Source organism: Nansenia antarctica (assembly GCF_963989245.1).
Source record: "Nansenia antarctica genome assembly, chromosome: 1".
NCBI lineage: Eukaryota > Metazoa > Chordata > Actinopteri > Argentiniformes > Microstomatidae > Nansenia > Nansenia antarctica.
Genome location: NC_137674.1, coordinates 19,248,597 through 19,265,904, shown reverse-complemented (window position 1 = coordinate 19,265,904; position 17,308 = coordinate 19,248,597). Strand labels below are relative to the sequence as shown.

General features: G+C 42.8%; 1 protein-coding gene across 1 annotated transcript in view; it reads right to left on the bottom strand.

The window, feature by feature from the left end:
• LOC308162495 (ubiquitin domain-containing protein 1-like) overlaps positions 1 to 16,446 on the bottom strand; it is a gene marked incomplete at its 3' end in the record, with an annotated part of 28,061 nt that extends 11,615 nt beyond the window's left edge. Inside the window, exon 1 of the mRNA XM_080536644.1 lies at positions 16,354 to 16,446. The remainder of the gene's footprint in view (positions 1 to 16,353) is intronic.
• Between the last annotated feature and the right edge of the window lie 862 nt (positions 16,447 to 17,308).

The following is a 17,308-nucleotide window of genomic DNA, read 5'->3' as shown; positions in this document are numbered from 1 at the left end:
GGGGTCATTTAGGAGGTAAAAAGGTACGGCTGTTCTAGAAGCTGGTAGAGGAGCAAGAGAAGCGAGACTCAAAGCAAAGCTCTGGCTCAGTTCTGAGGGGGGCTGAGGGGTCACTTCCCCAGCAGACAGCATCTGGTACTAATAACACAACAAGGAAGACAACAGGTTAGCACTTCTGGACATTTGGGATTTGATTTGATTTGTATTTGTCCCAAACACAATAAACATATCAAAACATAACAACATTTCTGTCTCAAAGCTATGTATCTGTGTATTTTTTCAGTTTTTTTGTGACATCCCACCGTTTTGCTCCATGGATATGATTTTGTTTGCGGTTGCTCTTATCTTATTGACATAAAGCAGTGACAAGTGAATGCAGGAGTATAAAAGGTTCAAACAACATCACTTTATTAGCACACAACACACGTGTCAAATATGTCACCTAATGGCTAGATAATATCTGGGGAATTGTAGTCCTAGATTTAGTGGACTACAAAAACACGTACACAGCTGAACTGAACAGAAATACAAACATAACACTGAGACAACAAACTATGAGTATAAGTAAGTGATGTTAAAACTATTGTTTGTTACATTGAGGCTCTTCAACCTTTAAACTTTCATAACATAAAAAATAAGAAAATCACATTTAAAAAAAAACATCATTAAACAATCTGTACACGCAGGCTAGAGGCCAATCTAACAAATGTGGGGGAGGAACAGTGTTGGAGTACGTCCAGGCGTATGTCCAGAAAATAAGCTGTTCTAATAGAAAACTGAGAAGTGATAGGATCTATATCTTAATATAATATGATGTACAACATCTCAGTCTTCCAGCTGAAACGTTAGGAGGATTTATTGCAAACATAACAACATACCCGTATTCAGTCACACTCGGCTTCTAAACACCAAGGCCACATCTGGGTGGAAGGGGCGGTGACCACATGACGCAGGAGGGGACAAGGACATCTCAACTCCTACGACCTCGATTCCTCCTTCACTCTCCAGGAGGGAGAGGAGGGGAGGAGAGGAAGGGAGGAGGAGGAAGGAGGGAGAGGAAGGGAGGGTAGGAGGAGAGGACAGGAGGAATTGAGAGAAAATAATCTAGAAAAGGCTCATGTCATGACACAACCTTCTCCCTGATCCGATCAACAAGTAAATATCCATACAGTAGATGATGGTGCAGCCAGCAGACCCCCCCTTCTTCTTTAGGGCTCCTGTCTCCTTAAACCTTCTCTCCTGTGTGTATTCTCTGATGTCTCTTTAGGTTTCCTGCCACACTGAAACTCTTCCCACACTGGGAGCAGCAGAACGGCTTCTCTCCTGTGTGTATTCTCTGGTGACTCTTTAGGGGTCCTGCCTGACTGAAACTCTTCCCACACTGGGAGCAGCAGAACGGCTTCTCTCCTGTGTGTATTCTCTGATGGCTCTTTAGGTTTCCTGCCACACTGAAACTCTTCCCACACTGGGAGCAGCAGAACGGCTTCTCTCCTGTGTGTATTCTCTGGTGACTCTTTAGGGGTCCTGCCTCACTGAAACTATTCCCACACTGGGAGCAGCAGAACGGCTTCTCTCCTGTGTGTATTCTCTGATGTCTCTTTAGGTGTCCTAACTCACTGAAACTCTGCCCACACTGGGAGCAGGAATATGGCCTCTCTCCTGTGTGTATTCTCTGATGTCTCTTTAGGGATCCTGCCTCACTGAAACTCTTCCCACACTGGGAGCAGCAGAACGGCTTCTCTCCTGTGTGTATTCTCTGGTGTTTCTTTAGGTCACCTGCCTCACTGAAACTCTTCCCACACTGGGAGCAGCAGAACGGCTTCTCTCCTGTGTGTATTCTCTGGTGTTTCTTTAGGTCACCTGCCTCACTGAAACTTTTCCCACACTGGGAGCAGCAGAACGGCTTCTCTCCTGTGTGTATTCTCTGGTGTTTCTTTAGGTTTCCTGCCACACTGAAACTCTTCCCACACTGGGAGCAGCAGAACGGCTTCTCTCCTGTGTGTATTCTCTGGTGTCTCTTTAGATCGCTCATATGACCAAATCTCTTTCCACACTGAAGACAAGAGTGAATCTTCTGTCCTCCTTGAGTCTGTGGTTGTGATTTAAGGTGAGTTGGACAAATGAAACTCTCACTGCAATCTAAACAGTGGTAATTCTTCTGTCTTGAGCTCCTCCTCCTCCGTCTGTGTTGTTTATGGCTTCCTGATGCGGTGGAGCTGGGCTCCATGTCTGAGTCTGGGTTGGAGCTCTCTCCTGTAAGAATAGGAACATATACAGGATTAGAAACAACATGAGAACAAGTGCTGCTTCCATAGACTCAGCAGTGCCAGAAGTAACACCACATCTCTGGAGTCTGCACACGCTGTGGGAACATGTAGTGTTCAGAGAGTTACAGAGATATTACAACAAATGGATACCGTATCAATGTTTTATCATTAACAATTGATTTAAAGCATATTCTCTCAAACGGAGACAGAATCCAAGTTTAACGTTTCAATTTAAGAGTATTCACGTTGTACCTAGTTTAACTGTCACTCACTGTTTTGCTCAACAGTTGTAATTCCATGATCAGTCATAGAAGTTAGAGAAATTGTAACAACTTTAGTTTGAATGAATCAACAACTGCTATGGAGGAAATCGTGGGGAAAATAAAAATGAAAATAAATGTCTGATTGCATACACCGCTAAATATCTGCCAGCGCCCTTTGAACTATTCATTAATCTGGCCTGGCTTTTGCCAAATACAGAACATGAACTCACCATCCTCACCATCTGTGTCCACCAATCCATCTTCTCCTTGCTCTTCTTTCATCATGACATCTTCATCCTCCACTTCCTCTTCTTCTTCTCCTTCCTCTCCTTTCACAACTTCATATTCTCTTCCCTCTTCTTTCACCATCACATCTTTAATCTCTTCCTCCTCTTCTTCTTCTTTCACCATCACATCTTTCTTTTCTTCCTCCTCTCCTCTAACCTTCTCCTCCTCTTTCACCATCACATCTACCATCTCTTCATCCTCTCCTCCTTCTTCCTCTACTTCTTCTTTCACCATCACATCTTTCTTTTCTTCCTCCTCTCCTCTAACCTCCTCCTCCTCTTTCACCATCACATCTACCATCTCTTCATCCTCTCCTCCTTCCTCCTCTACTTCTTCTTTCACCATCACATCTTTCACCTCCACTCCCTCCCCTCCTTCCTCCTCTTTCACGACCACGTTGACTTCCAGTGTTTGACTGCAGTATTCCAGCTTCACGGCCACCATCTTTGGACCCCACGTTGTGCTTTTCTGGACTGAAGAACCACAGCAGGAACTCTGTGGACTTGGGTTCAGAAACAGTAGCTGTGAGGTGGACCTGTGTATAGAAAACAAATGAAGCACAAACAGTCACAGATAAATTTCACATTTTGTTCAGTAATTTCACCAATATAGATACAAATATATAGATATACATTATACCTATATACAGTAAAACTAACAAACGTATATATGTATATATTTGTGCCCATTTACACTAATCAAGAAGCTGAAGAACAAATAATAAAATAGAGCGTTTTCCATCGTGCACATACCTATTCAGATGGTAGTCTTAGGGCCAATCCCAATTCACCCCTACGGCTTCGTTTTCACCCCTATGGCTTGATTTGCGCGTTCACGTTTAGGGGGAGGGCTGTCCCAATTCATATTTCATCGAGCCATGGCTTCATTTCGAGGGCTAACTATGACTTCATTTCGAGCGATTTCAGGACCAGACTAGCTTCGAAGCCATAGGGGTACGCTACCCCTTGATTCCAGGATGCATTGCGAATCATCTACAGAAATGTTATGTCGCTCTATTCAATGCGGAAATGTCATTTTACTTTCTCTGTAATTACTTATTAATAAAGATTTGAAAAATGATGATAACCATCTTATTATCTTAGTTTAATGTCATTACAATGCATTGGACCTTTTATTTATAACAAGCATAACAAAAAAAATCGCTTTTATGTCGGTGCTGTGTCTAACGTTACAGTAACGCAACGCTGCATGACAGTCGAGCATTTCAGAGATGTACAATCATAAATCAATTATTACCTGTGGCGTTTGACAGCGGATGATGGTACACATATGTAAAGTTATCTATCAAACGTTAGTTTAATGTCATTACAATGCATTATAGACCTTTTCTTTATAACAAGCATAACAAAAAAAAATCGCTTTTATGTCGAGGTGCTGTGTCTAACGTTACAGGCTTTTTTTTATAGTTTTAACTTCTTTTATTTCTTTATTTTACGTTTTTTATATAGCTTTTACTACATTCTTTTATATCCTCTTTTTCTTATTTTGCTTTCTCGCTCTCTACAATTTTCACGCACCTGGAGCACCGGCGTGTACAAGCAATAGCCTAATCAAGGAGTCACCAGTCCACAGTTTGTCTCTCGGACACCGGGCAGAATATCCTCTCGGCGCGGACATGTCGCCTTGCAGAGGCTGCAGCGGATATCTACAGAAGATTGCAGTACTTGAAACAAAGATATTTCAACTGAAGGACTCTGCGAACCGAGTGGCACCGAGTCAGATTGCTAACGTGAGTAGCACCCGGTCCACTGAAAACGATACTTTCCCTCTGAATGCCCGTCGGGGAAAGCCGGCGCCCTTGACTCTGCTTCCCGCAGACAGTGACTCTCAACCTGAGATTAGTACCGCGACCGGCTGGCCGTCACTGGCTACCCAACAGCTACTGTGTGAGCCTGGATTAAAGGGGCTGCAAGCTAATGATGCTACAGCACAAGCTAACAATGCTAGTTCAGGGCCCACCTTAAAACCAGGCTTAAGCAGCACCAAGGTAATGATGCGACAAGACCAATAGCAACTTTAATTATTGGTGACTCTGCTGTAAAGCATATCAATATTGGCAGTAAGAGGAACATAAAAGCATACTGCTTCCCTGATGAGATGGTTTATAACATAACAGAAAAAATCCCAGAAATCCTGTCTGCCCATGAAGATGTGAACAAGATTATTCTACATGTTGGAACCAATGACATAGCCAAACAGCAATCAGAAATACTGAAACGTGACTTTGTCAAACTCCTAAAGATGTTAAGATCCTTGAATGTTGAATCATACATCAGTGGTCCCCTGCCTTCAAATGGACGGAGAGTTAACAGATTCAGCAGGCTACTCGGAATAAGCACATGGCTATCAACTAATTGTCACCTACATGAAGTAAACTATATTGACAATTTCAATCTATTTTGGGAATGCAGAGACCTCTTCAGCAAGAATCGACTCAACAGAGCCGGAGAGGCACTGTTCACCTCTAACCTACTTTACTCCATCAACCACCCAACAGTAGATAAGAACAAGAACAGGCCACAATCAAATGACTCAGCCACAGATGCCGGTCTCCCCAGCCACAAGGACAGGTCAACAGCTGACGCACCACAAGACGAGGACGTCAAGGAGAAGGCCTCTCCCACCCTCACAACGCTGGACCCTGCCTCTGCTGTTCAACTAGCAGAGGTGTCAGTTCCAGCGACTCCCAACCCCCCACCCACAAACCCCCAGGCCTCTACCCCTCTTTGGGATACTCGACCTGACCCCTTCACAACCCTCCACGACACCTCGCCCCTACCCTAGCCCTCTCCGGGCACCACCCTTCCACTTCCCTCTCACTTCAAGCCCCGTGCTTTCATCCCCCTCAGAGGGGACGCATGCACAGGTCTCTGCATTCATCTCATCCTGTATCCTGAATCTAGCTACCCCCCCAATTCGCACACCCAAACCCCCCCATCCCGTCCCCCCGCCCCACCCCCATCAAAGAAAACCCAGAACACTCTCTCATCCAGCAAGGACACGGTCATCCAGCAAGAGATAAGCACCTCTGCTATTCCTACACGGATTACTGCTAGACAAAACAATTACAACTATCCCTCAGCACATCCTGTACGTAAATCAAGGCTAATAACTGTTACCCGTGAGACAACTGTGTATTCAAACTGTGATGCAAAGTTCATGCAGCTGAAATTAGCTCTTTTTAATGTCAGAGCTTTGAAAAAGAAATCATTCTTGATTAATGACCTGATAACCAAGAATAAGCTAGATTGTATATTTTTAGTCGAGACATGGTTAACCAATACCGAAGGTTTAGGGACCATAATAGAAACCTGCCCCCCAAACTATAATTATCAGCAGTCAATTAGACAAAACAAGAAAGGAGGAGGCATTGCAGCTATTTATTCAGCTAAACTTGTTTTCAAGGACATTGACCTGGGTGAAGTCACATCATTCGAATATTATGCTCTTGAGCTCAAAGCAGAAATATCAGTCCTTATCATTACAGTATATCAACCACCAAGATGCTCATTATCAGTATTCCTGCAAGAATATTCAGAACTGATCTCAACTGTCGTCACTAGATTTGATAGATTAATCTTGAATGGAGATTTGAACATTCACATTAATAAGAAGGATGACCCCAAAAGTATAGAGCTCTTGAACCTACTGGACAGTTTTGGACTTACACAGCACATACATCAAGCTACGCATCAACATGACAACACCCTGGACTTGGTAATAACAAGAGGGCTGAACATTGATAACGTATCAGTACATGAATGAATGAATGAATGGTCTTTATTGTCATTGATATAGTACAGGTACCAAACAACGAAATTTGGGAGGGGGGGCTCCCCTGGTGCTAGGAAAAAAAACTAAAAACAAGAAGGGAAAAGAGCTGGTTTACATAAATAAAGGCTATGTACACTATCCCCTATACTATACTATACAAATAAAACACTGTGCTGTACTCTATGCTATGCTATACCTATTCTAACATTTCCTATCTCTGAACCTTATGTACCCGAGGGTTGTCATATTGCACATAGTGTTATTGCACATTCATTTAAAGTGTCGCAGTTTGCAGGTTTGAAATGTTCACAGTTGTGTTTCAGTATTGCACTTGATTTCAATCTAGTAGCTGCCATCAAATTGTCTAGATTGTCCAGGGCCTAGAACCTAGGTCTTTGCTGTGTTCAGGGCCTGAATGGCCCTGAGGTAGAAGCTGAGCTTCAGTCTGTTTGTCCTTGCGAACATGGTCCTGAACCGCCTGTCCGAGGGCAGCCGAGCAAAGTGTTCGTACCCAGGGTGGGATGGGTCTCTGGAGATCTTGGAGGCCTTCCTGAGGCAGCGTGTGTTGTACAGCTCTTCCAGAGAGGGGAGGGGGGCGCCGGTGATCTTCTGGGCCGATCTCACGACTCTCTGTAGCGCATTCCTCTCTGCGGCTGTGCAGCTGGAGAACCACACGCAGATGCAGTAGGTGAGGATGCTCTCCACTGCGCAGCGGTAGAAGGTCACAAGCATCTCCTGTCCGATGTGGTTTTTCCTGAGGACTCTCAGGAAGTAGAGCCGCTGTTGTGCCTTCTTGATGATGGCTGCTGTGTTGATCTTCCAGGACAGGTCATCCTGTATGTGCACCCCCAGGAATCGGAGGGTTGAGACTCTCTCCACGCTCCCTCCATCGACAAGCCTGCTATGCCTGCTATCTCTGACCATGACTGTGTGTTTTTTGATACTAACCTAATCTTAACAAAGACTAGAATACAAACGGTAGTTCAAAAAAGACTCTTAGACACCAATGCTGAAACACAGTTTTCTAACATTATGAGATCAATTGAGCCATGCAGCGACGAATTCTCTCTACATGAGATGGCCCTAAATTTACACAGTACACTATCAACTACGTTAGATATTGCTGCACCTCTAAAGGTTAGGAAGCGGGCAACACTGCCCCCCCCCCCCCTCCGTAGCCGTCAGCAACAAAATGTGAAAAGCTTGCACTGTTCTTTAATAATAAAATAACATCTATTAGAGCCAGCATCACCCCTGACGCAAACATAGTCGACCTCAGGAAAACAAAAGCAGCAACTATGAGTGAATTCACCTGTATTACACTACTGGACCTCTGTAACACAGTCTCTAAATCTAATTCCTCCACCTCCTGCCTTGACCCTATACCAACAGCATTCTTCAAGCGGGTGTTTGATAGTGTCTCAAATCATGTGCTGAAGATCATAAATACGTCGCTTCAAACAGGCATCTTCTCAGATGCCTACAAAACAGCTGTTGTAAGACCGCTATTAAAGAAACCCAACCTCGACGCCGATGCACTGAAAAACTACAGACCGATATCCAACCTCACATTCATTAGTAAGATACTTGAGAAGGAAGTTTCACTACAAATAAACTCCTTTCTGAAAGAAAATAATGTCATGGAGGAATTTCAATCAGGTTTTAGAACATATCACAGCACTGAAACTGCTCTTACTAAAATAGTGAGTGATCTCAGACTAAACTCTGATGCTAACAAGGTCTCAATTCTCGTCCTATTAGATCTAAGTGCAGCGTTCGATACGATCGACCATGATATCCTAATCAATCGTCTCGAAGAGTTAGTTGGTCTTTCTGGCAGTGTGTTAAATTGGTTCAGAACATACATTACAGGGAGAAAGTTCTATGTCAAGCTTGGAGATCATGTGTCTGAGAAATATGACAGCGATTTCGGAGTCGCACAAGGGAGCTGCCTTGGTCCACTACTATTCTCACTATACATGTTACCACTCGGGGACATCATTAGAGAGCACAACGTATGTTTCCACAGCTATGCCGATGACACGCAAGTTGACGCAACTGTACATTTCTGCTGAACCAAATGATACTTCAGCTATAGACTCCATTACGAACTGTCTTCTAGCAATAAATAAATGGATGAGCAATAACTTCTTGAAGCTAAACGAGGACAAAACTGAAGTCCTACTGATCGGCCCTAAAGCAAAGAGGGATATGTTGCTTAATAATCTAGGGAAACTGACATCATGGATTAAACCTGAGGTTACAAGTCTAGGTGTTATTTTCGACTCAGACCTAAGCTTCAAGTCCCATATTAACAAGGTGACGAAAACATCATTCTTTCACCTTAGAAACATTGCTAAAGTAAGACCACTTATAAACCAAAAAGATGCTGAAAAACTGATTCATGCCTTTGTCTCAAGCCGGCTCGATTACTTTAACACACTTTTTACTGGCCTTCCTAAAAAAACGACTGCAAGACTTCAGCTCATTCAAAACTCTGCAGCTCGACTTCTAACTAGAACCAAGAGGAGAGAACACATTACTCCGGTCCTAGCTACTCTGCACTGGCTGCCAGTAACATGTAGGGTTGATTTTAAGGTCCTCCTCCTTATATACAAAGCCCTTAATGGGCGAGGCCCAAAGTACATAGCTAATTCCCTTGCCAATTATGTACCCTCAAGAACACTAAGATCATCTATCGCAGGTTTATTAGAGGTTCCCAGCAACAGTCAGAAGAAGATCGGGAGCGCAGCCTTTGCCAACTATGCCCCAAAGCTTTGGAACACATTACCTTTAGAGATCAGGGAAGCCAGCTCACTAAATATTTTTAAAAGAAAGCTAAAAACGCACTTCTTCAATATAGCCTTCAACTAGCTTATCTGCACCTGCCCACTGCTCATTTGCCAGCTATTGCACTTTAAATATTTTACTGTCCTGGATACTAGATTTCAGGGGTAACCAGGCCCGCCGAGATCCAACTTAGGCTTAAGGAAGGGACAGTAGGTCCTGGATACTAGATTTCAGGGGTAACCAGGCCCGCCGAGATCCAAGTTAGGCTTTTGGAAGGGACAGTAGGTCCTGGATACTAGATTTCAGGGGTAACCAGGCCCGCCGAGATCCAAGTTAAGCTTAAGGAAGGGACAGTAGGTCCTGGATACTAGATTTCAGGGGTAACAACCAGGCCCGCCGAGATCCAAGTTAGGCTTAGGGAAGGGACAGTAGGTCCTGGATACTAGATTTCAGGGGTAACCAGGCCCGCCGAGATCCAAGTTAGGCTTAAGGAAGGGACAGTAGGTCCTGGATATTAAGGGGTAACCAGGCCCCGGTTGAAATACCCTGCAACCAAGTGAGAGGGCAGTACATTGCGGGTGGGGTAGCGTGTACCACAGGTGCAGGTCCCATACTAGCGTGACTACACTCACTGAGGGTGTAGTACATTGCGGGTGGGGTAGCGTGTACCACAGGTGCAGGTCCCATACTAGCGTGACTACACTCACTGAGGGGGCTAAAATAATATATAGTAGTGTATGAATGTATCACATAGTGTGTAAGAAATGTAAATCTTTACCTTTTCTTTTGACTGTTTTCCCCTGCTTTTATATTCATTCTATGCTTGTATATAGGGATGCACGATATTATCGGCACCGATATTTATCGGCCCGATAATGGGAAATTAATGTTATTAAATATTTATCGGTTTTATTAAATTTTAGCCGATATTGAGCCGATAATATGAAGCCGGAAATATTTCTGGTTCCGGTTCCCGCGCTCATGCTGCTGCGCCTGCGTACAGGCTTCCCCGGAGTGGACATTCTTCAAAGTTTCTGAGGCAGATAGTGCGTTTGCAATTTGCAATACATGTTCGACAAAAGTTCGGAGAGGAGGGCAAAGGTCTACGAGTTACAACACAACGAATCTCATAAGTCACCTTAAGATTCACCATTGCAAGCACGCTGTATGGAAGGAATATCAAGCACTAGTAGCAGAAGGTAGCCTAGCCGCGAAAAAAAAAGCTGCGGTGAGAATGTGAATGTAGGCTATACAAGACAAGTTGTTTACAAGGAAAACATGCACTTTTTGTTTTCCCATGTCAGTGCAATTTATTTTGAATTCTTATGCAAAACGTTTGATGGGCTTTATCACAACCTACCTCATCCTCATGCACTAAAAGTAGCATAGCCCAGCCCTTTTCAGTTGCTTTATTAAGCATACTAGTGTAGCCTACTATGTGCCTTGTGTCATTCTGTTTATCTGCAGACTAAGCAGCCATTTGGCACTAGTTTCTGTAAAAGTTCTATAAAACTTTTGGTTCTTTAAAAGTCTTTATTTTTGTATTGACTGATGCACTTTATTTATTTATTTTTTGATATTTTATTTATGCATTTTCAATTTACAGGGATAGACAAGATGCACTTTATTTTTGACACTTTTTTGATCTAATTACTCTTAGGTGAGCCTTTTTTGTTTTCATAAAAGGAGGCCAGATCTTGGCTAAAAAAAGCATTGTGCACTGTCTATAACATATTCTGTTTGTTAGAGGAAATAATAAATGAACATTTGAAGAGTCAGAAGTGTTCTCTTTGTTGTGTTAACAATAGTGAGATTTGGTGAGATCACTATGGAATATTAAATCATCAATCTTTGCTCACTACATAGCCTTTCTTACCTTCAGGTGTGCATGAACTACAGGTTATCAACTGTGAAATTATATCTGTTCTCATATCTAGGGATGCACGATATGCATTTTTCCCAACCGATACCGATACCGATATTTACCCGCTTCTCGTGGCCGATACCGATACCGATATTATTATTATTATTTTATTTTTTCTTTCCTAGCACCAGGGGAGCTCCCCCTCCCAAATTTCGTTGTTTGGTACCTGTACTATATCAATGACAATAAAGACCATTCAGATATCATTTCACAGTTGATAACCTGTAGTTCATGCACACCTGAAGGTAAGAAAGGCTATGTAGTGAGCAAAGATTGATGATTTAATATTCCATAGTGATCTCACCAAATCTAACTTACATCACTATTGTTAACACAACAAAGAGAACATTTCTGAGTCTTCAAATGTTAATTTATTATTTCCTCTAACAAACAGAATCAGTGCACAATGCTTTTTTTAGCCAAGATCTGGCCTCCTTTTATGAAAACAAAAAAGGCTCACCTAAGAGTAATTAGATCAAAAAAGTGTCAAAAATAAAGTGCACCTTGTGCATCAGTCAATACAAAAATAAAGTGCACCTTGTGCATCAGTCAATACAAAAATAAAGACTTTTAAAGAACCAAAAGTTGTATAGAACTTGTACAGAAACTAGTGCCAAATGGCTGCTTAGTCTGCAGATAAACAGAATGATACAAGGCACATAGTAGGCTACACTAGTATGCTTAATAAAGCAACTGAAAAGGGCTGGGCTATGCTACTTTTAGTGCATGAGGATGAGGTAGGTTGTGATAAAGCCCATCAAACGTTTTGCATAAGAATTCAAAATAAATTGCACTGACATGGAAAAACTAAAAGTGAATGTTTTCCTTGTAAACAACTTGTCTTGTATAGCCTACATTCACATTCTCACCTAAATAATAGACACGTTTTCCATTGGTGTTCCCTAATATACAAACTGAATACAATTCCTACCTCATAGAACCTTTGCAATGTAGGCCTACCACTCTGAGGCTACTTTACACTATGCTAGCCTACTTTGAGGGCATCAGGTGAATATTTTTCTTCATAAAAAGAAGCATCTCTGCTCTCTCGCATCCGAGTCGGTTTCTTTTTTCATCGATCACATGAGAAGCTGCAGAAAATAAACGTTCGCTGTCGACGCTAGTGCAAGGGGCTGACAGGTACGCCCTTGCAAGCAGGGCCAGGGTCGGGAAACGGGATTTGTTGCTTCTCCAGTATTCCATTGGGTTCTGAGTCCTGGGAATCGTTGACTGTGAGAGGTACATCTAAAAGGACAACAAAATCACAATATACTGTAAGTACATATGTCGCTAGATTAGCCAAGCTCTCCACTTCCGCATAAACATCCGCCCCTCCTTACGTAACACCCTACATAGCAGCGCACATGTCACATTATCGTGATGTGGTGTATTTTTTAACAAGTTGAAAGCCAAACATTAAATTGAATAAATTACCTGCACTTCCGTTTGAGTTCTCGCCTGCTCTTCTGTGGGTTCAGTGTTTTCTTCCAAGATTTCGTCGTACATTTCCAGCAAAGAAGGGTTACCTGTGTGTATGTAATGTGTACATTTCAAGCCTGCAAACTGCGACACTTAAATGAATGTGCAACCAATAACACTATGTGCAATATGACAACCCTAGGGTACATAAGGTTGCAGAGAAATAGGAAATGTTAGAATAGGTATAGCATAGAGTACAGCACAGTGTTTTATCTGTACAGTATAGTATAGTGGATAGTGTACATAGCCTTTATTTATGTAAACCAGCTCTTTTCCCCTCTTGTTTTTTTTCTTTTTTTCTTTCCTAGCACCAGGGGAGCCCCCCCTCCCAAATGTCGTTGTTTGGTACCTGTCCTGTACTATAGCAATGACAATAAAGAGTCTTAAATAAATAAATAATAAAATAAAGACCATTCATTCATTCATTACCGTCTGTCCTTGTCTTCTTTGCTTGCGGCTCGGCTGGCTGGTCAGCTGTTGCACAGCCATCAACTCCATTATTTTTTCATTGATGGCTTGAGCCTTTGAGCTGTCTCAAGTGAACTTCCTGCTGTTTTCAAATGCGTTTTCAATAGGCACCGCAGATTTTTTTTCCGTGGCTGGGCTAACGTGTTCTGCTACGAGTGCTTGATATTCCTTCCATACAGCGTGCTTGCAATGGTGATTCTTCAGGTGACTTATTAGATTCGTTGTGTTGTAACTCTTTGCCCTTTGCCCTCCTCTCCGAACTTTTGTTGAACATGTATTGCAAATTGCAAACGCAACATCTGCCTTAGAAATTGTGAAGAATGTCCACACAGGGGAAGGCATGTTTCGCTCGCGTCTCGTCTATACAAACTGCGTGCCTGAGCGCGGAACCCGGAAGCAGAGTGCGGAAACCGGAAGCAGAAATATTTCCGGCTTCATATTATCGGTTTAAATATCGGCTAATTTTATAATAAATACCGATACCGATAAATATTAATTCCTCAATATCGGGCCGATAAATATCGGTGCATCCCTACTCATATCGGTTCTCATATCGGTTATCGGCCACGAGAAGCGGGTAAACATCGGTATCGGTTGGAAAAAAATGCATATCGTGCATCCCTACTTGTATATGTTTTTATATTCACTTTATGTTCTTATTCCTGTTGTAAAGCACTTTGAGCTGCATTTCTTGTATGAAAGGTGCTATATAAATAAAGCTTTACTTACTTACTTACATTAGACTACTAAAGCAAGACACCGGAGCACTCATATCTGCGCGTTTGTCACAGGCTGACAGTCACCCTGTTCCTCTGCCCCGGCAACTGACCCATAGAAATGTGCGCGATTAACATTTCAGAGATGTACAATCATGTTTATTTAGAAATAAATTGTGGTGTTTGACAGCGGATGATGGTAGACATATTTAATGTAAAGTTATCTATCTAAAGTTTTCTATCCACAGGCTGATATGTGCATGATAGGCGCGAATTCCACCCCCCCCCCCCCCCCCCTTGGTGGTATAAATTGTATTGCGGCATACCAAAACAACTCGCAATCTAATCCGAACAGTTGTTATTATGTAATATTATCGATGGATGTGACATTTTTGATGGAGGGCAGTGAGCGGGAGACTCATCAAGGACATGTAGTTAATTAATGCAGTGGACAGCGGCTGTTTCTCCAGCGTTCCTGTCACTTCGGATTTCAGAACGTCAATAAATATGTAAGTCATGCATTTTTCCATGTTTCCCATTGATGGTATATGACGCCGTAAATTTAACTAAAGTTCAGCCGCGAAGTTGTTGCACTGTTGTCCTAAATCAGTGCAGACTGGCAGGGTAGGAGCACAGGTTTCATACAGGTTAGAGTGCCGTTATTCTGTCACGGTCTGATAATGAAGCATTGTTCTTTTTTATTTGATGACTTGTTTGATCGATTGATAGCATAAAAGTGAAGTTGTGAATGAGTCGCGAGCGTCAATGCTTTTCTACGATACTACTGATGACGTATCAGTCTTGAAGGGTTGTCCCATTTCATAGGGGTAGATTTCAACCCCGACGGCTTGTGGCTCTGTTCGAAGGCCTTGGCTCGAAATTGAGTCACACTCGAAAACGAGCCATAGGGGTAGAAAAGGGAATCGGGATTGGGCCTTATTCTAACGCTGCCTACCACTGGGTATGGCAACACCACAAGGACAAAATAACACGAAGACCTGCAGTACACCCAAACTCCAAGTCGGGCGCAACAACAACCAGGGCTGCTCAAGCACAGCGAAACTCATCCACATTCACCACAACTCAACATCCATTCCCAACTCTGTTACATTCATTCCATTCCATGTTCACACAAATGTAGCTGTGTTGTACCATTAGATCGTCATTCTATCTATTTCAAAACAACCGCTTCCTGCCTACTTGTCCCAGAATGCATTGCATCGTGCTTGCTGCTTACGTCAGAGGCGCAAGCTATGGAGGCTCCATGAGAACTTCACATCCTTTGAAAAACATGGCGGGATGGAAGGTGTGATATCCTGGTTAGACTACCTGTAGTACCACCCCACGCCAGTAGGGGACCTCAAGATGTGTTGGGCTGCAGTTACCTGTTGAATAGCTGGGGTCCCAGATTAAGCTTGCAAGTGACCAGAGTACCACGTTACCGTTCTACAATAAATGGTTAACTTGAATCCTGGATGGCATTCCCATTATTCATAAGTTAGGTTACCACAGAAGGATCTTGTAACTTCGGCAGCAAACAATGGCAGCATTGAAATAGTTTAGTTTATGTTCAACTGGAGAAGGTAGTGAGCTCAGATTTTCGTGTTCTGACTTTGCAATCCACGGCCTCTCACGAGTTGCACAAAGGACAGACGAAAGCGTGTTTCTTGTTGGGCTTTCTTGCGGAATGTTGATATGAAATCAAAATAATCAGCAGAACATGTGTTTGTTCCGTGGTGTATTCCGGTAAAAAACGGATCAAACAGATACAACATCTCTTCTGTAGTGATGTGTTCTTCCGTGCCGACGCTTCGTAGCGTGTGTCGAGTAACCGAGGCAGATTTTTGTGGTGCGCGTATCGAAGCATGTGTTGATTGATGACGTATGGTAAGAGGCATGTGTTGATGACGTATGGTAAGAGGCATGTGTTGATGACGTATGGTAAGAGGCATGTGTTGATGACGTATGGTAAGAGCGAAGCTTCGCCTGCCGGCCGTACCACGTGACCGATTCGGGAAGTGTATATATGTATATCCTAATTTGTATAAACTTGCCTTTGTTTTTCTATGTACCCCAGCTTCTTCTGTGCCCTGTGAAAGGATCTTTTCAAAAGCAGGTGAAATCGTCTAAAAAAAAAGAAACCGCCTGAAGCCCAGCACTGTGGAGATGTTGTTATTTTTAAATAAAAATGAATAAATGAATAAAATGTTGTTGTTCCTAGTAACACAAGCACATTTATTCAATTCAAAGCTTCACACACCAACGCCACGGTGTCATTATCACTCTGCCTGCTATACATGTATTGTATTGGAAAGCTTCAACAGTTCATGAAGCTTCATCTCGCCATCACTAGTTTTACTTACATGTCTGCGTTTTCACCAATGTGGAGATACCAGTGGCGCTGCTCCAAACGGCCCTGTCGGACGTCTTATCATCCAGCAATCACATCTCATTCCTACAAGCGAGCTGCCTCGACGGACTCACATGAGAAGTAGAGTGAAAGTTGTTATCAACACGGTGTCGTCTTTTGATGACGTCATCGCGGGGTCCTTCCGGAGCTGTGTTCTGGAACTCCGCCCACTTAGCTCGGGTGTGTTCCTAAATAAAATCGCCCACGTTGGAATGGAATGGAATGGAATGGAATGGACTTTATTTGTCATTGCTACAGTACAGGTACCAAACAACGACATTTAGGAGGGGTGGCTCCCCTGGTGTTAGGAAAGAAGAAAAAAAAACATTTTAGAAAAAGCATAAAAGCATAAAATCACAAGAAGGTAAGGAGCTGGTTTACATCAATAAAGTAAACTTGTTTAAGCATTTATAGGTGGTTGGCCGAATGCGTTTAGCGCGAAGTTTATCTTTTTCCATCTACAGAGTAAACGATCTCTTTTTGCAGCTGTATTATGTCGGAGATTTTCACAAACTTATTTTTTAATAGTCTGTCTGCTCAGGCACATCGCTGGTCGCTCTAGTTGATAAACCAATCAGAATTCGAGTACGGCTTCATTAGGACCCCGAAATGTAAACAATGGCTGTTAACCCTAGCAACCGCGGGGAAATAACGAGATGTGGGGCCGGTTTCACAGACAAGGCTTAAGCCTAATCCTAGACTAAAAAACATCTTCAATGGAGATTTTACATTGAAAGTGTGATTTAGTCCAGGACTAGGCTTAAGCCTTGTCTCTGAAACCGGCCCGTGATGAATTATGGAGTGTTGTATGCATTTAACAAACCGAACGGACAATATTACAGCATTTTCAGATGCAAGTTGGACCAAATTTGTACATTGTTCTCTACAGTGGGTGAATCTTCACACTG